The sequence below is a fragment of the Macrobrachium rosenbergii genome, chromosome 24 (assembly GCF_040412425.1).
Source record: "Macrobrachium rosenbergii isolate ZJJX-2024 chromosome 24, ASM4041242v1, whole genome shotgun sequence".
Lineage (NCBI taxonomy): Eukaryota > Metazoa > Arthropoda > Malacostraca > Decapoda > Palaemonidae > Macrobrachium > Macrobrachium rosenbergii.
The window spans coordinates 13,705,827-13,730,826 of record NC_089764.1 but is presented as its reverse complement, the minus strand read 5'-3'; the positions used below and the strand labels follow the sequence as shown (position 1 = coordinate 13,730,826).

At 34.1% G+C, this 25,000-nt stretch overlaps 1 long non-coding RNA gene and 4 other non-coding genes across 5 annotated transcripts in view; 3 read left to right on the top strand and 2 right to left on the bottom strand.

Annotated features, from left to right (window-relative positions):
* The window catches only part of LOC136851879 (uncharacterized), a 164,465-nt gene that overhangs the window by 133,190 nt on the left and 6,275 nt on the right, over nucleotides 1–25,000 (bottom strand). Inside the window, exon 2 of the long non-coding RNA XR_010856986.1 lies at nucleotides 24,881–25,000. This exon is cut by the window's right edge and continues 81 nt beyond it. This is a non-coding gene — a long non-coding RNA (uncharacterized lncRNA). The remainder of the gene's footprint in view (nucleotides 1–24,880) is intronic.
* On the bottom strand, nucleotides 3,614–3,686 carry TRNAA-AGC (transfer RNA alanine (anticodon AGC)). Its single transcript has one exon. It is a non-coding gene; the product is annotated as a tRNA-Ala (tRNA).
* TRNAA-AGC (transfer RNA alanine (anticodon AGC)) lies at nucleotides 4,837–4,909 on the top strand. Its single transcript has one exon. It is a non-coding gene; the product is annotated as a tRNA-Ala (tRNA).
* On the top strand, nucleotides 6,578–6,650 carry TRNAA-AGC (transfer RNA alanine (anticodon AGC)). The gene has a single exon. It is a non-coding gene; the product is annotated as a tRNA-Ala (tRNA).
* TRNAA-AGC (transfer RNA alanine (anticodon AGC)) lies at nucleotides 8,712–8,784 on the top strand. The gene has a single exon. It is a non-coding gene; the product is annotated as a tRNA-Ala (tRNA).

Genomic DNA, 25,000 nt, shown 5'->3' with positions numbered 1-25,000 from the left:
CTTCCTCCAAAGACTTTTCTTGATTTTTTCGGCTAGTATTGTAAATTATAGATATTCCATAGCACTAAAATTCAGATGTAGTTGTATATAAATCTAGACACAGTACAGTTATGCATTTTAGGGACCATGCATAAGGAGATCAGTCTGGCAATAATTGATATTGGAAAATTTAGAATTTCTGTTGTTTGATTTCTAGTTTCAAAGTCGATCAGAGATTTTATCATCCATAAACTTCATCTCCATAATCAAACCGGAAATTGCACACCTATGGATTCTCCTTGATTAAATTCAATATGGAGATGCGGGGTATCGATCCCCGTACCTCTCACATGCTAATGACGCGCTCTACCATTTGAGCTACATCCCAGTGGGAAACACCATCGAAAGTGGGAACACATCGACGGCAATTTTTATTGCATTCATTTGCCAAACATTTCCGTCTCTGATGCACTTGCCACATATGCAGACATGTTTACTTTTTGTTGTTTGTGAAATTGCCTTAATCCCCAAGTTTCCACATTTTTGTCTTTTTACACATTAGAGCATGATATAAATATTTCCTGAAATGGGCATAATTGCAGCAGTCATAAATCAAAGATTATCATTAGCTCTAAGGTTATAGACATTCTTTACATGAAAACTATCATACAAGGAGGATTATAAATGAAAGCATTTTATAAAGATAGTAAGGATTGAAAGGTGAAAGGTGGGGGGAGATCATAATGGAAAAAATTGACAAATTACATTTATGTTAAATCATATCTTTCTTTGATTTTGCAATTTTTTGTTATGGTTAGATATATAAAAAAAGAGGATGTAATTTTTTTATCGCATGTTATTTATTTTCTGTACATCTTTTCCTTTATCACAGCTTCTTTTAATGGATTCTGAACTCTGTTGATATGGTCGTTGTTGATAGAATTAACTGTTTAATATTCTGTGATTAACTGGCGTTTAAAGGACAACACATAGGTAATGATAAGGGCTGTGATTTTATGAAAGGGAGAAAGTGGTGTGATATGAGAAAGAGAATAGAGATAGGATTTTATAGATTAATGCTACTTCCATGTAGGAGGTATTTGAAAATCGAGAGGTGGCTCTAATGTGATTTTAGCTTAATTTAAATAGTAGAATAGTACTTAAGAGAAGGTACATTTTTTTAAAACTGTTACCTGAGTCAAAAATTATTAATGCAGGTAATTTAACTCAATTTAATAATTTAATTACTAAACTGCTACATTTGATCATTATATTAAGAATCTGATTATGTTCGTCATGGTCCAAAACTAAGAACTAAAAGCAAAAGTCGTCCTGGAGATGCGGGGTATCGATCCCCGTACCTCTCACATGCTAAGCGAGCGCTCTACCATTTGAGCTACATCCCCTGTGGGAACACTTCAGATAGTGGGAACAAGATTGGCAACACTGTCTGTTGCTCTACTTGCCAAATATTTCCCTGAATGCTATTGGCTCATAACCAGATTTTTGCTTTCTCCTATAAATTAATTTCATAATTTTTTAACTTTCAGTGCTGCTTATTTCCAGTATTATTTTTCTTTTAAATATATGGAAATATTGAAAATTAAGATGCATTTTAAAACCCATTCAAAGGGTACTAGACACTTTAATCAGCACATTATGAGTGAGCATTATTCTGTTATAGTCTGACAAACCTTATGAATACTGCTGAATTCTCATTCCCTTGGATTGCTTATACATACCCAGACAAGATCATAAATCACTCAGGGCGTATTTTGTTCAAGACTATTGGGTATCTGAAAAGCACCTTATCTTAATATGTTTTTCTTGAATAATACAAAGGCATCATATGAAGTCTTTAAAAGAAAAACACAACAACGGCAGCAGCAGAAATAATAGAGGTACCATAATATGTGTATGATCAGTACTCTCTTGTCTCTGATCATAATGCTTCTTTAAATGTGAAAAAAACTATATCCACAGTTTTTGGCTATTTGTTACGCTTTAGACATTACATGTATTTAATTTTATAATTCAATCAACTTAATATCCATGTATGAAAAGATCTCAGAAGACCTGAAGAAGACCCAAGAACTCCTGGAGAAAGTGGGTAGTTGAAGACTTAGACCTGAAAGGAGTTAATGTAGAAAGCTCACAAGAGAAGAGTGGAAAAACTTATTTTAGCAGTAGTTCAAATAGTTGCTATTTTTATATTTATCTATTTCATCTTCCTCCAAAGACTTTCTTGATTTTTTTCGGCTAGTATTGTAAATTATAGATATTCCATAGCACTAAAATTCAGATGTAGTTGTATATAAATCTAGACACAGTACAGTTATGCATTTTAGGGACCATGCATAAGGAGATCAGTCTGGCAATAATTGATATTGGAAAATTTAGAATTTCTGTTTTTTGATTTCTAGTTTCAAAGTCGATCAGAGATTTTATCGTCCATAAATCCTTATCTTTCATAATCAAACCGAAATTGCACACCTATGAATTCGCCTTGATTAAAGTCAATATGGAGATGCGAGGGTATCGATCCCCGCACCTCTCACATGCTGGGCGAGCGCTCTACCATTTGAGCTACATCCCCAGTGGGAACATTATCGAAAGTGGGGGAACACATCGATGGCAATTTTTATTGCATTCACTTGCCAAACATTTCCGTCTCTGATGCACTTGCCACATATGTAGACATGTTTACTTTTGTTGTTTGTGAAATTACTTAATCCCCAAATTTCGACATTTGTTATGATTTTACACGTTTAGAGCATGATGTAACTATGTCCGGAAATAGGCATAATTCCAACAGTCATAAATTAAAGATTATCATTAGCTCGAAGGTTGTAGACATTCTGTACATGAAAACTAACTTACAAGGAGGATTATAAATGAAAGCATTTTATAAAGGTATTAAGGATTGAAAGGGGGATGGTGGGGGAAGATCATAATGGAAAGAATTGACAAATTACAATTGTGTTAAATCATGTCTTTCTTTGATTTTACAATTTTTATTATTGTTATGTTGCATTATTTTGAATTGTTGAAATATTTTTAAAATACTGCAGCAAAGAAAAATGATGTCATTTTTTTATCTTTGTTATTTTTTTCTGTACACATCTTTTACAGTTTTTAACATAGAAAGGTTAGCTTCTTTATGGCTAGGTAGGGGGGAATCTGTGAACTCTGTTGTCAATGAACATGGTCGTTGTAATGCCATATCAGATAAGCAAATCAGTCAAACCAACCTTCTTCACTGTTTAATATTCTGTGATTAACTGGCGTTTAAAGGACAACACATAGGTAAATGTAAGAGGATGTGATTTTATAAAGGGGAGAAAGTGATGGTGTATGAGAAAAAGGATAGAGATATAATCTTGTAGATTAATGCTACTTACATGTAGGAGATATTTGGCAGTTGACAGATGGCTCCCTAAAGTGATTTGTAGCTAGAGTTGTGCTTAAGAAAGGTACATTTTTTTCAAAACTGTGACCATGAGTCAAATATTATTAATGCAGACAATTTAACTCAATTTAATAATTTAATTACTAAACTGCTACATTTGATCATTATATGAATCTGATTATATTGTCATGGCCAAAAACTAAGAACTAGAAGCAAAAGTAGTCCTGGAGATGCGGGGTATCGATCCCCGTACCTCTCACATGCTAAGCGAGCGCTCTACCATTTGAGCTACATCCCCCGTGGGAACTTAATTGACTGTGGGAACAATTCGATGGCAAAGTTTATTACATTCAGTTGCCAAATATTTCTTACTCTGATTCACTTGGTATCTAAGTAGGAACTTTTTCTGTTGGTTCTTTATGAAAATGGCCTAGTTCTCAAATTTCGCCTTTTAATATTTTAACAACATTAGAGCGTGATGCAAACATGCCCTGAAATATGCATAATTATAACACTATCATGGCTTAAAGAGTATTATTTAATCTAGCATTCTAGACTTCTGAACATTTAGTCTAACACTCATGGTTAACTATGAGAGTCAGTAATTTGTAAAAGGGAGTAAGTTAAAACATGAGAGAGAGAGAGAGAGAGAGAGAGAGAGACTGGCAGATAGTCGGGAAGGGTTACTGGCAATAAATTGACACTACCTGTAGTTAGATTTTCTTAGTTATTTTCAAGTGGTGGTCTGTCGTAACTGTAAAAGTTGCTTAATTATGCATGATACTAAGAATGCTAAAATCCTAAACAAAGTTGCAAAATGGAAATTTATCTATATCTTGTAACATTGTTTTTCTGCACATTTCTTCACTATAAATGTTATAAGACCGTTTGAGCTACATCCCCTGTGGGAACATTTCAGATAGTGGGAACAAGATTGGCAAAGCTGCCTGTTGCACTACTTTGCCAAATATTTCCCTTAATGCTACTGGCTCGTAACCAGGGCTTTTGCTTTCTCGTTATAAAATTAATCTCATAATTCCTTAACTTTGAGTGTTGCTTATTTCCAGCATTATTTTTTTAGAAATATATGGAAATATACATCATACTGGCTTTTGGTAGGCAATGTTGAGAAACACATTACGAGTCAACATTGCCTACCAAAAGCCAGTTTTTTGTTATTTATGGGGAGATATAATTGCTGATTAAAGTGTCTGGTATCCTTGAATGGGTATGAAAATGCACCTTAATTTTTAATATTTCCAAATATTTCTAAAAAAAATAATACTGAAAATAAGCAACACTGAAAGTTAAAGAATTATGAAATTAATTTTATAACGAGAAAGCAAAAGTCCTGGTTACGAGCCAATAGCATTAAGGGAAATATTTGGCAAAGTAGTGCAACAGGCAGCATTGCCAATCTTGTTCCCACTATCTGAAATGTTCCCACAGGGGATGTAGCTCAAATGGTAGAGCGCTCGCTTAGCATGTGAGAGGTACGGGGATCGATACCCCGCATCTCCAAGACAACTTCTGTTTATGCTAGCAATCACTGTGACATGCGTACTATTCCCTGTATCACATGACTGTGGTAGTTGCCAGATCTTTCATTCGACTCTACTCTCTTTAGAAAGTTAGTTTTCAATTCTTTAAAGTTACAAGGCTGATGACAATAAAATATCCATTACTGTTTTTCTTGAAAAAAAAATCTTTTTCTTTGAATAACATGCTAAAACAATTCTCCTAAATATTGTCAAAGGAATCTTATTATCTATAACCAGCTTTTCAAATTTATTTACTGTACATGTAAAATATATTGTAAGATTATATGCAAGAATTTTGAAAACTGTTAAAAAACCCAGACCTTCAGAGTAGTTTTTCTAACTTTAAAATGGAGATAAAGATTAGAAACAAGCAAGCAATATTTATAAACACATCATTGTGTTTTGATTATTAACATTGGCTACCATCTGTATTCTTCTTATGCCAGAGATTCTATTCATGCTTCAATATTATTCATTAAAGACCAAGTTTTAAATTAGGGCTATTTCTAAATGCCCAAAATGTCTTCGAGAAAGTGTACCATTAGTGCTTTATGGCACTGGCATGGTATCAGGATTTCAAGGGAATGTCAGTTTAGCACACAACATTCTACATGGTACGCAACCCAAGCATCCACTTGAAACTGCAACTGATAGTTGTGCTTGTAATGCTAATGTATAACATAATAATTGCTTGGAGTGTTGTGTCATTATCGAGATTTAAAATAATTTACGCCATGATTGCACTATTTACAAAATATGTCATGTAAATATAATAAATAAGTATTACCCAGCAGAACAAGTAGTATTAGTTTGGTGTATGAAAGTGTCTGATACTTTTGAGTGGGCATACATCTCAATTTTGCTTATTTCCTTAAATTCGTGTATATATAAAAAAATGAATTAACAGAAAGGAACAACATTCAAATTTAAAGAAAATATGGCAATGATTTTATTAGAGTAAAAGTAAAAAAATCTTGGTTATGAACCAACAGCATCAAAAGATATACTTGGCAACCAAGTGCAAGAGACAATGTTGCTAATCCTGGTCACATTGTTCATCACTCAACCCACAGCAGATGTAGCTCAAATGGTAGTGCTTGCTTAGCATGTGAGAGGCACGGGGATCGATACCTGCATCTCCAGGACGACTTTTACCCATGAGAAATAGTGAAACTACAGCACATGTTGGTCAAAACTTCATTGTTAATCATGAAGAACAGAGCCACAATTGTGATGAAAAAATTGCCGTGGTTTGTAAGCAAGAATGCTTCTGCATGACCACATCATGAAAAATGAGGCATAAAATGATCGTGATTACTGTGTCATTTTATATGTTGCAACAAAAGTCACCAAAAATAGGCTTTTTTTTCATAGCACATAATAGCTGTTCAGTGTCCAGGACGTATGTGTGTATATGAAAAAATAATTTATGTTTATTTATATATCTCTGTACTTCTAGGTATAAATAGTACTAGTGGATAGATGGACAGGAACTAGATTCCAATATTAAGAAGTATGGAAGTCATTTTTGAACCATAAGAAAATATTTCTGCTATGGGCCAAGAGCATCAGAAGAAAATATTTGGCAACAGAGAACACCAGTCTACAGTGTTGCCAATCTTGCTTCCACTATCCGTCAGATTTCACGGGGGATGTAGCTCAAATGGTAGAGCGCTCGCTTAGCATGTGAGAGGTACGGGGATCGATACCCCGCATCTCCAGGACGACTTTTGCTTGCACATGGATTTAAAATAATCTTTCATGACCAGAGCCAGAAAATTAGGCATCTGAGCTACACTGTGAGTCTCCTGTCTGTGGTACTCAGTTGCCGTAGCTCTCGGCATCAAATTATTCTGAAAAGGGTTTCCAATTTTGTTAGAAAATGAAGGTGGTAAAAAAATGTCCGATTTACTGTTTTTCTTGACACATTACACTCTAAAATATTTCCTAAATATAGTCAAGAGATACAGAGAATTTAATATTCCTATGTTTCAATTCACGCTTTATTTATCTGGGAGATATAGAAGATTCAAAACTTAATGTGATTTTTTTGTAAATATCCGTCATTTAGAACCATCCAGTTGCTCTGGCTGACATAAAATAAAAAAAAAGTTGACGTTTATGGAATATTAGGTCACTGATCAAATTAGAAGATGGAAATCTAAAAGCCCTCCCAGATTTAGCTGTAAGGAGACTATAATAGTCTGATGATATAATATTCTCGAAACGAATAATTGTGCGGAATTAACCATAATTTCGTCTTCCTTCTTGCTCGTTTGATTTGTTTTGTGCTATGTTCTTTTTCCTTATTATGTAGTATTATCCATACAATATATACACCAACAAAAAAGTAATCAACGTAAATCTTCATTAATAGATAAAATAAAAAGTTTAGATTAAAAAATTAGTTTTATTTTGAAAACCACGAAACCTCAACTTCTAAACCCATCGACTGTCTGTTTTAATTACTCCCGATCCCGTTCTTTCTAAAAACATGAATTTCAGAACACTGAAATGAGTCATCCATATCTTCGAATCTATTTTAAGCCATAAGGTCATTATTATTTTCACTCAGTTCTTGTTCGACTTCAATCATTTGAAATTCCCATGGAAAACTTAACAGCTTTTAAAAGCTAGAGGAGAAAAATAAACAATAAATAGAAAAACAAGCAACCCGTACAACGTACAAAACACTTCAATGAGCGACTTTTGACCTAGGGAAACTGGATTCTCAAATCTGGTGTAAGACAAAACTCGTGGAAGCAGTGTTGCTTGTAGCTCTCTGTCTCTCTCTCTCTAAGTTGATATTTACTTCCTTTTCAATTCGCTCCTGTGGTCCTTGGTCCCAGGTATTTTGTTGATTTCACTTATCATAAACCTTTAAGAGAAACGTTTGGAACTTTTTGTATGCCAAACATTTCTAAACTCACTGTCCACTAAAATGCTTCCCACTCAACTAGGAACTAAAATGATGACCTTCAGCCCGGAAGATAGTGGGGAAATTTCAGGGGCAGAAAGCTACTTTTAATCAAGCATTAAGATAATGTCAGCCGGTAATAAGTCACTGGAAAAAAGTCACAAAAAAAAAGTCACAATTTTGGCTATGAAAAAAAGACAGAAAAAAAAGACACATTGATTTAGTCTCGTTCATGTTTTTACGGTAATCCCCAACAGCCTTGTACTAAACACGCCGCAAAGCTGTATACATTGGATACAAACCGGGGTAAAACCCTTGGGGGTCACTATCTAGGAAAGATTAATATGACTTTCTTTCCTGTGACTTTTTTTCCTCTGACTTTTTTGTGACATTTTTACCCGTGACTTTTACCTGGATTCAAGATAATGAGCTGCATTTGCAAGGTTTAAAATATTTGGAAGGCAAACCAACCTCTTGCATTCACTGGATAACACTAATGAGGAAAATCTTGAAAACGGAGAAATATAGTGTGATAAAGTTGTGTATAAAACACCCTCGGTAAACATTTTCTGTTTCAAAATGCATTCTCTTATATTTAACCTGTGATTCAAATAAATACTCATGCCATTCAACCCCTGATAATCTCTCAGTAAAGTTTGTACCATATTTAATGGACTATATGTCCTTGTATGAAAATGTTGATAATGCTCCTAAATTAGTAAAAAAGCTAACAGCTATATCACGATCATCAACAGGAATATGTGACTATTTATGTGCCGAGTACACCCCGGGGAGAAATGTTTGGGAACCCAGCGCGATCGACACTGCCGTCGAGCTGGTTCCCACTGCCTACGTTGTTCCCACAGGGGATGTAGCTCAAATGGTAGAGCGCTCGCTTAGCATGTGAGAGGTACGGGGATCGATACCCCGCATCTCCAGAAGAAATTTTCATATGGGAAATTGAAAGACGCATTTGCTTGTATTAATCTGTTATACGAATTTTCCAAGAGAAAAGTTAGTGCACTGATAATCTAGTACTCAGTCTAAATGGTCCAGTCTGTTACATGTTTTTAGGAAGGTTTTGAAAAAGGGATTGTTCCGTTTTTGTGTTTTCCACTCTGCTGAACTGTCTTTATTGATTCTCACCAAATACTTGCTAGACGAACTATCTTCATATTCTGACTGAATAATTGCCAGATACAAATAAACCTGAGACCTAACACGTCCATTTTGAAGAAGCGACAGTCCTTTCCACTATATATATGCATGTATATATATGTGTGTACACACACACACGCACACACACACACACACACACACATATATATATATATATAAATATATATATATATACTTGAGTCTTTCTGCTCCAATTCAATTCATATATATATATATAATATATATATATACAATAGTATATACTATATGTGTACAAATTATAGCTTGTAGCTTGGATATACTTTATCTATTAATACACCAACGGAAATATGCGGGCGGTTTACCTTTGAACTGCAGTGACGAACGAATCCCATCAACAATGTTCCCGACATAAATCCCAGCGCCAGAAATAGCGCTTAAAAAGAATAGCATGAATCAGCGATCCCTTTCTGCTCAGTCATCTTGTCTGCGAGGGGTTCCCCGAAATAAATGGCCGTGATCGTGACATTTATGTCCACGATACCGTAAACGCTTCTTCCTCGTGTATTTTGCAGCGATCACAGATGGCCTGTAAACCTTGGCTACTTCGCCATAATAAGGCGTTACTTTAATTGAAGGTAGATTATTGTTACGGTCATTTATTGTATCAAGACGGCGCAAAATGAAACGAAAGTAGAATAAAAGCCCATGAAATAGAGCCTCGTTGGTCTTCCATAGCGTAAATAATGATACATTTCTTTTCGCAAGTTGTGCGTGTGTTTGTCTGTCTGTACGTTACTGTACCTGTAAAAAGTACAAACTTGCAAAAAGAAGTACTGTACGAGTATATCATTATCTGCGCTGTGGAAGATCGCTAAGGCTTCTATTTCAAGTGCCTTTCTTCTGCTTTCGTTTCATTTTACTCTGTCATGATACAATAAATGGCCGTAACAATAATTTATCTTCCACTGAAGTAACGCCTTATTATTGCGAAATAGCCAAGGGTTTCTAGGCCATCTGTGATCGCTGCAAAATAGACGAGGAAGGAGCGTTTACGGTATCGTGGACATTAATGTCACGATCACGGCCATTTACAAATATGTATATATATATATATATATATATATATATATATATATATATATATATATATACATATATATATGTATATATATATATATATATATATATATATATAATTATCAGGTAATAATGGAATGGCTAATGTTTATCACATCAAAGTCTATGAGACTGGGAAAAATTAGCACACATGTCCACGGATTGTGTAGGCAAATAAGAGTTGCCGAAGGAAAAAGTTAGTGATTTCAGGTAAATATGGTACAAAGATAGAAAAACAAAACATGAAAAAGATAATTTCTGGGAATGTTTGAATGCGTGTGGGGCTGCGTTTAGAGAATGCGTGCGGTAGTTTGTGCTAGGTGCTTTCCATGTAAAGATATATGATAGAGACGGTGATGGTATACCGTAGTTAATAGTTGCCAAACGTATATAAATGATGCCAATGGAGATAATCCTGGTAACATCTATACTGAAAAGGATTTATGCTTGGAAGCAAAGTTCAACAACTATTCATAAATATTCTGGGGAATAAGAAAATTGCTGGGGATAAGGTTCTTGAAGCATTTGCAGAATGCATAAGTGGAATGAAAATTTTGATGGGTGATTGTGGAGAGAAAACTGAAGTGGGTGTGCGTCTGATTACTGCCTGGTTGATGTAAATATGAGGTTCACAAGAAAGAATGAACAAAATCGTAAAGGAAGCAGGTATATGAAAAATGGACCAGTGTCAAAGACTCTGAAGTGGAGGAAATTTATGAGTAGGGTAAATTCATGGAGTGGGTCTCAGAGTCAGCAGTAAATGATTGTGTGAATTGACTATAGACATTGGAATTGAAAATAGTGAAATGATTAAAAAACAAATTTACTGAAGAAGTTAGGAATGTCTGGAGTACAAATGGATTCCTAAAGAGCTAGCCATGTCTTGGTTTACAAGAGTATGAATGTGAAGACGTGGGGATAAATCTAAGCAAGTATTTCCAAGTTAAAACGAGGTATCCTGAAGGGAAGTAAATGCAAAGAGAAATGCTAATGAGCAAATGAATAATGCATTCCTGCATAGCTGTATCAGCATTCATATATATATATATATATATATATATATATATATATATATATATATATATATATATATATATGTATATATATATATTATATAGTATGTACATATATAATATACAGCATATGTATATATATACAGTATATATATATATATATCTATACATATATATACATATATGTGTGTGTGTGTGTGTGTGTGTGTGTGTATTAATATTTAGTAATATCATTAAAACACTCTAAACCTAAGTAATGGGAGGGTCTTTTAGATTAAATTCGATACTAGTCAGAAAACACATAATTAGTGTATGAAGAGAAGAACTGAAGAAAATATAAAATAACATCTCCACAGACACGCAGACCCAAACACATATATGGCAGAAAACTACAAAACAAATGGTACAAGTCCTTACCAGTTTCGTCTTTACTTTTCTCGAACATCTTCAAGAGGTCTCATTTTTCCTGTAGTACACTTGCATATGTACTCCACGGGCTCTGGTAAATTCAACCATATATACATACACACACACACACACACATATATACATATATATATATATATATATATATATATATATATATATATATATATAAATTATATATATATACACATATACACATTATATATATATATATATATATATATATATATATATATATATATATATACACACACACACACGTGTGTGTGTGACAGAGAAAGAGAGAGAGATAGTTTAGTGTTATTTTACATTTTATTTGCTTTTTCCTCATCATCTAATTATCTGAATCGTTGTCAGGCTAGTATCTAATTTAACTGAAAAGACCGTTGTATTACTAAGTATTCTGACTATGCCAGTGATTCCGCATATATTTTATATATATATATATATATATATATATATATATATATATATATATATATATATACATATATATATATATATATATATATATATATATATATATCGGCGATTAATTGATTTCGATTAAAATGTTTTACGCCAGCACGCGTGTCGGTCAGTAAACGTGGTAAAGTAATAAAGAGTATAAGGGGCTTGCTGTGGACCCCTGGACTTGGTTCATCCAACAGAGACCAAACTGAGCTTGTCTATGTTTGCTTGCAAAGATACGTTAAACTATATCTAAGAAGTTCCTGCAAAATTCGTTGCAATGCAGGACCCCAGGAAGAGAAAATTGTGCCGAAGCGATTAAGAAGCAACGTCTGATTTTCTCTCGTATTGAGGATATGCGTCTGGGTTTAGATGTCGATTTTCCCCCTCATTCTAATCGTTAGACAAACCTCAACATATGTTCTGCTTGGAGGAACTTTATGTCAAGCCATTACCTTAATTTCAGCAGTAAATTATACTCAGTCTACTAAAAAAAACAGCTTAAGGTTTCATGTCCGAGTTGATTGATATATAATTTGATAATGAAAGGACGCTATATTCGCCGAAGAGTAAGAAAGCAATAATAATAATAATAATAATAATAATAATAATAATAATAATAATAATAATAATAATATAATAATGATAATAGTCTGTTTCGAAAATGATCCTTTACATTAATACGAGTGGTGCTTTAAATCTTTATTTCCTTATCATGGTCCAATTTTCCTTCCAAGTTTTAAGCTGATATTGGCGATGCCAGATGAAAAATCCTGAGTAGAAAAGGACAAGAACAGATAAAATAAGAAGGCAATATAGCAGCTGTAATAACCCCACGATCATATTTTTCTGGATGTACTGTATAATACGCAGAGAAACATGAGGCATGTGCGATAGAACTGTTTCAGGTATTTGACAAGAAAAAGCTGGGTAATCCATTCAGTGGTGTTTGCAGGACCAGTGTGTAATTTCTAATATATTTCCTTATCTCCTGTACTTTGAGAGGAAGGGTCGCTTTGTTGTCACTGGTGGTGCTTTCGGACTTTCCTTTCCTTACCATGGCTATGCTCTGTTCCCAGTTGCTATAGATCTACCTTCGTTGTTTCAGGTGCGATTCAGGAGCAGAATGAGAAAAAGAATGCTAACCAATAACAGAATAACACAACATGGAGTGAGGAGTTTTATAATAACAGTAATGATTACGTTGGTGATGTCGCTGTTTTCACCGGTGTCGTTATTTAGAGCTGTATTTAGCGGTCTTGTGCTCCCGGTAGCAAACATCATAAAATCCATTCAGAAGAACTACAATCGATGTTTTTGGATAATTCATATTCAGATAATAATACGCTCTCGTAATTTTGGTGATGAATGAGTCCTTCCCGTAACAGATGATCATTTACTCACTCGTAAATATTTATTGTTTCTGGTAAAAAAGAAAGGGGTGGGGATGTTTGTACAGAAAGGTACGAAGCGACCTCCCGAAGTGTCTGTCCGTCCCTTCCACTGTGATAGAAAAATATAGATGTTCGCAATTCTTCTATAGTTGAAGCGAAAATGTTACTCAAAATAAGGCGAGCACTTTGTGTAAAGATTAATTTTTTAATTTTCCTTGAAGACAGATAATCCTTCTTAAGCTTTTCTTTTTTATTTGACTCGTTATGCTAGAGATTTTAAAGTATACAAAAGGAACCATGATTGTCTCTTGGTATTTGGTTCTACCACAATATTCTGCACGGATACAGACATTTGGTGTTGCTTGAATTCGGGTAAATAATTCGGACGAACATGCAGTGATGCATACAATAAACATGAAACAGCTGTTAGATTGTTTTAAGCAACACAACACGCAGAATTGTGGTAGTCAGTGACGTAATTGGCCATTTTGTGATGATCACACCGATGCAGTTACCTGGAAATTTTCGAAACAAATTCAGCGACGCTCGGGAACCCTCATTTATGCTTTTGCTCTCTCTCTCTCTCTCTCTCTTTTATATATATATATATATATATATATATATTATATATATATATACACATACAGACATACATGCATACATACATATATATATATACAGACAGACACACTATATATATATATATATATATATATATATATATATATATATATACAGACAAGTTAAAAGGGTATTACAACTATTACATTTGCATACACACACACACACACACACACACACACACATATATATATATATATATATATATATATATATATATATATATATATATATATATATATCTGCACATATACAGGTATATGTATGTGTATATGTGTTATAGGCGTCTCTCATTTATCTCTTACCATTATATCTTTCGATTTTATGAGGATCATTGCACTTTATAATGCTTCGTCCTTAATGTAATAGCAAGAATTTACAACGACCCTTGTATATGGAATTCTGTAAATAATTAGAAATGTATCTATTATGTATTATTGTCCTTGTTTTTAAATATCATTTTGACGGTCAGTGATAAAGAGTATTTTCACCAGAAAACTGTTTATACAGAAACTTCCAGGCAACATGGAACTTATAGGTTTTTAAATTAAGGGTTTTCTTGGCGTGTGTGCTTGTGTGTACGGTATTCTAAGTGCAGCTTAAAGTTATTTTTGCCTGTTGCTAGGGCTTTTGTGTGTCTGCGTGAGCGAGCCGTACTTTAGGTGCATCCATAATTATTTTGGTATGCGTGTGTGAGTGTGGCCAGTATTCTAAATATATCTTAAATTGACTTTGTGCGTGTGTGTGTATGGACTTTTCTCTGAATGTATCTAAAGTTAATTTTTGGCGTAAGTGTGTTTCAGTACGTATAATAAAAAGTTTTTGTGTGTGTGTGTGTGTGTGTGTGTGTGTGTGTGTGTGTGTGTGTGTGTGTGTATGGTCAGTACTCTGAGTGTATCGCAAAATATGTTATATTTTGGTGTGTGTGTGGCCAGCTTTCTAAATCTATTTAAAAGGTAGTTTTTGGTGTTTATGTATACGTGTTCGTACGTATGTGTGTGTGTGTGTGTGTGTGGCCAGTGCCTTATGTGTTACTTAGGATAGTCTTGGCTGAAATTAAACCGAGAGACTGAAGTCTTTGACAATGGGTCTTGAGAAGCCTTTCATCAGGTTTTATTTGTCTATATAAAGACGATAACACGACTTTAAGACCCTTGTAATACTTTGGTATCAAATTGAACATTTTAAACGAAAATAAGGGGACTTACTTCTTTTCAGAAAAGTTGAGACAGAGAAGAATATTCCTCAGGAGAATAGAATAGAAACTGACTGCATTAGTCGAAAATAGAGAGGAAGAATGCTTTCTCTCTCTCTCTCTCTCTTTATAATTTTTTCATTATATTTTCTTTTGTAAACAAATGAGACCAAATGCGAAAGGGAGGCAGATCACACGAGTTCGACCGTTGCACCTGATGGGCTGATGAAGCTTAATATTCGTGGTTAAAGAGGAAAATATTGCTATTGTAAAAACATTCTGCAAGTAAAGCTAAGAATAAAACTATGAGTTATGGATATCTGCCGCAACAAGGAGGTCGGTGAGCTTGAATGATAAGTCTCGTGTACATTTCTTTAACTTAATAGCACCATAAAACAATCAATTAAATCAAATTCATTCAGTTTTACGATGCAAGGGGAAAATGATCTCCTTAATAATGAAATAAATATGCAGTTATTATGTTAACTCACTGATATAAAAGAAACGATTGAGATCGTTGGAATTGGTCAAAGAATCATCTCACATTTACGAGCAGTCTGGAAGGAATGGCTATCTCCACCAGCAGATCCAGGGGACAGGGTCCACCTGGGCACGTGCCCCCACCCCCGTGAAAAATGATGACAAAACAATAATATTGAAGATTTAGATAATAATCACATAAATGTGATATATAAAAATAGGAAAAAATAATAAATCTATTGTAGTGATAATAATAAAATTTTGAGAAAAAAATTAATAACAATAATAAGAATAACAATAATCTTAATGATAATAATAATACACACATATATATTTGTATGCATATAAGTTTATATATACATATATATATATCATATATATGTATATATATATATATATATATATATATATATATATATATATATACATACACATATATATATATATATATATATGAAGATAAGATGGCCCATACATAAACACTATTTGAACATTGCAACCATATATTTTAGAAGCACTTCCTTCTGTGCCCCTGTTCACTGGTAAAATAAGGACAGATGAAATGTTGCAAGAGCTTATATACAAAAAATATGTAGGTGTATAATTACTCTTGTAACATTTCATCTGTCTTTATTTTACCAGTGAACAAGGGCACAGAAGGAAGTGCTCCCCGAAATATATGGTTGCAACGTTCAAATAATGTTTTATGGGCCTTTTTTTTTATCTTCATATGATACTGTGGTATTACAGTACAAGACATTCATATATATATAATGTATATATATATATATATATATATATATATATATATATATATATATATATATATATATATATATATATATATATATATATATATATATATACAGTATATATATGCATATAATATATATGTATATGTATATATATATATATATATATATATATACACATATATACATACAAATATATATATATGTGTGTATTATTAATATCATTAAGATTACTGTTATTCTTATTATTGTTATTAATTTTTTCTCAAAAATTTTATTATTATCTCTATAATAGATTTATTGTTTTTTCCCATATTTAAATTTCTCATTTATGTTATTATTATCTAAATCTTCAATGTTATTATTTTGTCATCATTCTTCATGGGGGGCACGTACCCATGTGGACCCTGTCCCCTGGATCCGCTAGTGGAGATAACCATTCCTTCCAGTCAGCTCGTAAATATCAGATGAATCATACACACACACACACACACACACACACACACACACATATATATATATATATATATATATATATATATATATATATATATATATATATATATATATATATATATATATATATATATATACAGATATATTATACATATATGTATATATATATATATATATACATACATATACAGTATATATATATATATATATATATATATATATATATATATATATATATATATATATATATATATATATATATATATATATATATGACTTTTTATCACATCACCGTGATTCATATACAATCCTTTAATATCCAAATACAAACACCTGAGTTCGACGAGGATTTGTAGGTGGGAGCCGATATCCACTTATACCTCACTTGCTGGCCGTGTGGGTTAATGCGTCCACTGTAGTCCTGAGTTCTTGTCCTTCGCTGGTTCGAGCCTCTACGGAAGACGAACTTATTATCAACTAAAAATTCCCTTCGGTAGCATATACGAAAATATATTATTTCGAGGTAGAGGGAATTGGATATTAAAGGACGTTTGTAGCTTACTGAATATATATATATATATATATATATATATATATATATATATATATATATATATATATATATGTGTGTGTGTGTGTGTGTGTGTGTGTGTGTATAACTGAATCACGAAAATATGGAACGTGATGAATATATAAATAAAGATAAAATCCACGAAGGAAACAGAAACACTGGAGTGCTGCTGAGGCCTTTTGATGCTATGTCCTTTAGCAGACTGAAGAAATATAAAAGTATGTTTACAAAGAAAGCTCATATAAATGACAGATGGGGATTATAAAGGAAACATATGTACCTGGAATCCAACACAATTGAAGAATTAGTAGAACTGCCAAAAACAGGATTAGATATTTAAGAGGTTTTACAAAGGATTAGGATCAACTGTTCAGGAGCAGGGACAGGACAATTAAAAGATTATACAGGTTCGTGACTGACCACCTAAAAATTTTTTTTAGTACAACACAATAATTCTCTCTTTTTTGTAAACAATAATAACTTTTTGCAAGATGAACATTTTTACAAATAAAAGAATTATATTAAACATACGGATATATAGAAAATATATATCAAGTAGCTAACTTGTAATTAAGTCAGTGATTTTATCTTTTAGGTCATTCTTGAACATTTTGCTAATACAGGGGTCCAAATAATACATGCCAGGGTTAAGATTAAAATCACAACTGGAAGTAAGCTGGATATTAGCGGACTCCAATAGATTTCTTGAAGAGAAATCTTTCGATCTGGCAATCACTGAACTTTCAGTCCAATTTATCCTGTGAGAGTTTTCACTTAAATGAATGAATATAGCATTGGATGCTTGTCCAGTTTTGACTGAATACTTATGTTGCTTAATACGTACATCTAAATCTTTGCTAGATTGGCCAATATAAAAGAGGGGCAATCCAAACATGGAATTTTATATATTATGTTGTTGTTTTCTTTAGGGCTATTTTTTATTAACATTCTTTTGAGTCTGTTATCATAAGAAAAAACGAGGTTTGCATTAAAAGGTTTTAACAATGATTTTATGTTCTCAAAACCATTAAAATAAGGCAAGCTAAGAATGTTCTTATGGGTTTCTTTCTTCATGTTACTTTCACTATAAAACTTTTTGTGGGCTTTGTTATAACAAATATCTAGTATATGTGAAGGATAACATAAATCTGTCCCTATTTTTCTTATGTATTCAATTTCTTTATCCAAATACTGGGGACTGACAATGCGCAAGGCTCGTAAAAACTTAGAGGAAAAAATTTATATTTTGATGTTGAGGTGATGGCCTGAATAAAAATGGACATAAGTTAAGTTGTTCGTTGGTTTCCTATAAATACTGAATTTACATTGAAATGGTTCTCTATGTATTAAAACATCTAAGAAAGGGAGGCAATTGTCTTTTTCTAATTCTAATGTAAACTTAATGGATGGTACCTTGTTATTCAAATTACAGAGTAAATCATTTACATCAATACCAGCAGGCAAAACAGTTAAAATATCGTGAACATACCTATACCACTTTAAAGGAGTATAAATGATATTAGGTATATATCGTTTTTCAAAGAATTCCATGTACAAGTTTGAGAGGAGTGGGGATAAAGGGTTGCCCATTGCCATACCAAATATTTGTTGGTAAAATGCACCATTGAATATAAACTTACAATCACAAATGCACAACCTAGTGAGAGAAATGATATGACTTACAGGTTGACGTAATTCGTGACGGATTAATTCATACTAAGATACTCTAAAATAGAATCTATAGGGACTTTAGTAAAAAGAGAACAAACATCAAAACTAACGAATCTATCAGTGGGGCAAAAAGTGATTTTATTTAATTTATCAACTAAATCTAGACTATTATATACGTGAGAATCTGAGATAGTTCCAAGTAACGGAGACAAGAGTTTGGTAATATATTTCGAAAGTTATATGATATTGAGCCAACAGTACTGATAATAGGCCGCATAGGATTGTTTTCTTTGTGTTTTTACTAATCCGTACAAGTAAGGTAACGAGGGAAATTTTACCGACAACTGACCTATTAGTTCTTTTTTATCTTTAAGGATTTTTTTCACTGTACTGTTGAAACTTTTTATGACTTGATCAAGGGGATTTTTTGTTAGTTTTTTGTATGTCGTATCATCATCCAGTAGGGCTTGCATACGTGATATGTAGTCAACTTTATCTAAATTTGCAATACTATTCGATTTATCAGCTTTTGTGATGTGGATTGTATTGTCTTTTTTAAGGTCGGTCAAGCTTTTCTTATAGCGAGCAGGGAAATTGCTTTCATGCCTAACAACATAATATATAAAATTCCATGTTTGGATTGCCCCTCTTTTTTTATTGGCCAATCTAGCAAAGATTTAGATGTACGTATTAAGCAACATAAGTATTCAGTCAAAACTGGACAAGCATCCAATGCTATATTCATTCAAATGAAAACTCTCACAGGATAAATTGGACTGAAAGTTCAGTGATTGCCAGATTGAAAGATTTCTCTTCAAGAAATCTATTGGAGTCCGCTATTATCCAGCTTACTTCCAGTTGTAATTTTAATCTTAGCCCTGGCATGTATTATTTGGACCCCTGTATTAGCAAAATGTTCAAGAATGACCCAAAAGATAAAATCACTGACTTAATTACAAGTTAGCTACTTGATATATATTTTCTATATATCCGTATGTTTAATATAATTCTTTTATTTGTAAAAATGTTCATCTTGCAAAAAGTTATTATTGTTTACAAAAAAAAAAAAAGAGAATTATTGTGTTGTACTAAAAAAATTTTTAGGTGGTCAGTCACGAACCTGTATAATCTTTTAATTGTCCTGTCCCTGCGCCTGAAAGGTTGATCCTAATCCTTTGTAAAAACCTCTTAAATATTTAATCCTGTTTTGGCAGTTCTACTAATTCTTCAATTGTGCTGGATTCCAGGTACATATGTTTCCTTTATAATCCCCATCTGTCATTTATATGAGCTTTCTTTGTAAACATACTTTTATATTTCTTCAGTCTGCTAAGTAAAGGACATAGCGTCGAAAGGCCTCATAGCACTCCAGGGTTTCCATTTCCTTCGTGGATTTTGTCTTTATATATATATATATATATATATATATATATATATATATATATATATATATATATATATGTGTGTGTGTGTGTGTGTGTGTGTGTGTGTGTGTATGTATATGAAAATTGGTGGGCTGCCCCCCATGAAATTTTCCTGAATCCGCTAGCGGTTATCTCATCCACTCATATTTACAAGCAAATTGTGGTTGTGGTTGTCACGCGTTCGGTGTGATGGTACCATTTCTGATTTTATGTATCACGAATTAGGCGTAAAGGGTTAACCAATATGACGCTTAATTTCGAGTGCGAACAATGTTGTGGTATTTCTAAAATTCGAAGACTAGTTCCTTCTTATTTCCCTACTTATAACTTACTCGTTTTGCTTCTTATTCGAAACAGATATTGAAAAAGCACCTCTTTATCGGGTTTCTTTTTCTTACTAAGCTTGCTAAGGGCGTGACGTGTGTTAGTCATAACCTTAATGTACTAAAAAGTACTCTTACCGAGCAGTGAAGAATTCTGGAGAGACATCCACTGTTCGGAAGCTAATGAGCGCTGACCTAATAGCTAGTTACTGTTACTGTTGCGAGCTACCGCAAGCAGAAATCTTTCTGCGTTCCTCAACCCCGTTATACGTACCAGGATCCTTCAAAGCCTGTCTGATCCTCAGGTGTAATCAGCAAATTACCCCTCCCGCCCATCGGAGAGGCGCCGGCACACATTCGCTGTGCCTTGCAGCGTGAGTAATGATTCTCAGTTTACGTTGAATTTCGCAGTCGCCACCTATCGCCGAGAAGGAGCGTATCTTCCTTCCGACGTCTGAACCAGGGCAGAAAGAAAACTGATTTATATTTATACTTATCCCAGTCACAGTAATATGTCTCACCGAAGGCAGATGAATTCTTGACAACCGATAATTCTGAAATTGAAAGTTGACTGCAAGACAAAATAAAGTGCTCATCAGTGAAGCGGTGTCTTGGTTTGGGGATAATTTGGCGGGGCCTTTGTCAGCCTACGAAATCATGCTTATTACTTTCACCGCGAATTAAAAATAACCTTATGATAAGATACCGGTACAGTTTTGGGAAAGAGTGTTCAAAGGAACCTTATTACGTCAGAATCGTTTTGTCAAAATCCTAACGATTAATGAGTTAATTTCAAAAGTTGATGTTCCATTTTTCGACCGTTGTTAAAAGCTTACAAGCACTCACTTGGAAATATTATAAAAGAGAAAACGCTAACGAAATCGTTGCTTTCGAGAAAGGTAAATTGTTCTGATAAGAACAAGATGAGAACGATGGGATTTTTCCCGTTCCTGCTGATTGCTGCCTTCCTCTGTGTTCCCAGTTCCGGTGACCAGTTCACATCCGTGTCTCGAGCGGACAGATTCCGTAAGTATTAACTGAATTATTTTTTTTATAATGCCTTTGGTAGGCAGTATGTCCTTTATACCAACCTCTAAATGTGTTTGAAAGTTCTGAATGTAGAGTTCATTATAGTCCAAATTACAGTTTTGTAAAATGTCTTTTTTGTTCGTTATGTTATTTCGAACTTCTTAATCAAAATAAAACCGCAGGTTAACACCTAACGATGAGATGCGTAACGAAGAATTAAGAATTTTGCAGAGGTCAGAACCTGAAGAAAAATATGGGAGATGAGAGCATGAGTATCATATTGCTAATGACATGACCAGATTTATTCACAAACACTTGCAAGTATTTAAACGAACCAGTTTGACGTTTACGTAAAACAAATAAAAAATGCACCGAGGTTTCTTCGGTGCAATCGAGTTTTCTGCACAGTCGCTACAGCTTATAATCAGGGCCACCGAAATAGATCTATCCTCTATCTTTCGGTGGTCTCGGTATAATGCTGTGTGAGTCGCGGCCCATGAAACTTTAACCACGACCCGGTGGTGGCATATCCTATAGCGTTGCCAGAAGCACGATTATGGCTAAATTTAGCCTTAAATCAAATAAAAACTACTGAGGCTAGAGGGCTGCAATTGGGTATGTTTGATGATTGGAGGGTGGATGATCAACATACCAATTTGCAGCCCTCTAACTCAACAGTTTTTAAGATCTGAGGGCGGCAAGAAAAAGTGCTGACAGGAAAAAGCGCGGACAGAAAAAATTGTGGACAGAATAAAGTGCGGACGGACAGACAAAGCCGCCACAATAGTTTCTTTTATAAAAAACTAAAAGGACAAGGCTATAAAAAAGCCAATCTGATTTGAAGCACACTGCTCATTTTCCTTCACCCAGGCAAAAGAGCACCAGGCTTCTGATTCGGAGTCTTAGAGGCCTCTGTTCCATCCACGTGCCTTTTACTATTTTGAATCAGTAGCACTTCAGACTAAGCTTGCTATTAGCTCTTTATTCACCATTCAAAGTTCATTTACATGTATTTTGTTTGTATCTGACTTGCGCTGTCACATATATAAAAAGAATTTAGAAGAACTTTTTGAATCATCAGGATCAATATATGAATTTAAGGTTTCCTTTCAAATAAAAGGCATTGCTCCCCGAACTTTGACAGCAGCAGATAACAGCACATCGTACTTGTTTGTGTTACTGGTCTGTGAATATGAACAGCATTAAGGAGTTTGTCTGTCTGTTGCCTCTTTTCAGCAGCATCTTAAAAGAAAATATTTCAATGCTTAGTAAGCAGTCAGCCCCAGTTCTTAGCGTTATTCAAAACTCTGTCATGTAAAAAAAAAGAGTCCGTGAACAAGACTTTTTTTCTGGTACGTTACGCGTTCAGTTCCGTTTTCTTGAAAGTGTTATTGTTAATAATCATTGGCCTTCGATATGAAAAAACATAAATTCTCCTGTTATTAATAATTATGTGTTCCTGATACGTGTAAGGTCCTGTTCGACGGGTCGGTACCGTTCTCGGCTAGCACTTTGCTGGCCCACGTTCGAGTCTCCGACCGGCCAATGAAGAATTAGAGGAATTTAGTTCTGGTGATAGAAATTAATTTCTCGTTATAATGTGGTTCGGATTCCACAATAAGCTGTAGGCCCCGTTGCTAGGTAACCAATTGGTTCTTGACCACGTTAAATAAAATCTAATTCTCGTTGTAATGTGGTTCGGATTCCACAATAAGCTGTAGGTCCCGTTGCTAGGTACCCAACTGGTTCTTGGCCATGTAAAATAAAATCTAATCCTTAGCCACGTAAAATAAAATCTAATCCTTCGGGCCAGCCCTAGGAGAGCTGTTAATCAGTTCAGTGGTCTGGTTAAACCACGGTATACTTTTCTCCTGATACGTGTAAAGAGACTCAATCAAGTGCAATTAGCTGCAGTCAGGGATTCAGCCAGGAAACGGCTGAATCAAGTTCCATTTTTCGTTTAAGTCATCCACCCATTCAGCCATTCATCTCCATCTGTCTCTGTGTTAACTACTTGGTTGAAGTCTTTCTCTAACATTCCATTTCAGTTTCTATGTTTTCAATCATCCGCTTCAAAAACTCCATGTGCTCAGGGCCCAGTGGTCTCTCCGGCACATGCTACACCTACAAGTCCTGCGTCCAAAACGGGGGGACATCTACAAGCAGTTGCGCAGATGGCTTCGGCACCTGCTGCGTCAGTAAGTAAATCCCGAAAGCCTTTCAATTTATCTCTAGACCTATGTTTACTTATTGATCATCGAAAAGCTTCATCTTCCGGGCATTCCTTAAACTTTGCACTCTAAATAATTTAAATGTTTTTTTCAATTAGAAAGAAAATTGGTTATCAATATTTACATTCATTCTATATCTGCCCAACAGTGTACAGCCATGCTACAATTTCGGGTTCCCTACTAATCGCAATACCAGTCCTGAGTCCTGAATATGCATATATACATACATACACATATATATACTTATTTATATGTATATAAATATGTGTGTGTATGCGCGCGCTCGCATATGTGTATGTACTTAATAAAATACTAAAAAATAATCATTTGCACTTAGCTCAGCTAGGCTGTGGGGCCCGGACCAGTAACAACTGTACGTACATCGAAAGTCCAAATTATCCGGACTTCTTCAATGAAGCCCGGACCTGCGTCCAGACCATTTCCCTCAATTCCGATGCTTGTCAAGTAAGGTGAGTTTTATCTCTCTCTCTCTCTCTCTCTCTCTCTCTCTCTCTCTCTCTCTCTCTCTCTCTCTCTCTGAATAACAGGAAAAACAAGACTGGTCTGCAACGCATATTAAATAGAAAAACTTAATTTCCAACAGATTTTTTTTTAACTTTCTTTCTCAATGCAAATCTAACGGGAAGGGATGCTCCACTTCTTTAGCTTGCCAAACCCTGATGGAAACACGAAAAAGGAGTAAAAATTGCAGGATACAAACAGAGAGAACCAATGAACTCACCTTGGGAAAGATGAAAGTTTTAAGAATTTAGGGAAAGTAGGAGGGCGAAAATTCTAAAGCTTGCGATTGAATGGTTGAACAGAATTACTCCGGGATAGCAGATTCCCACAGGGTAAATGG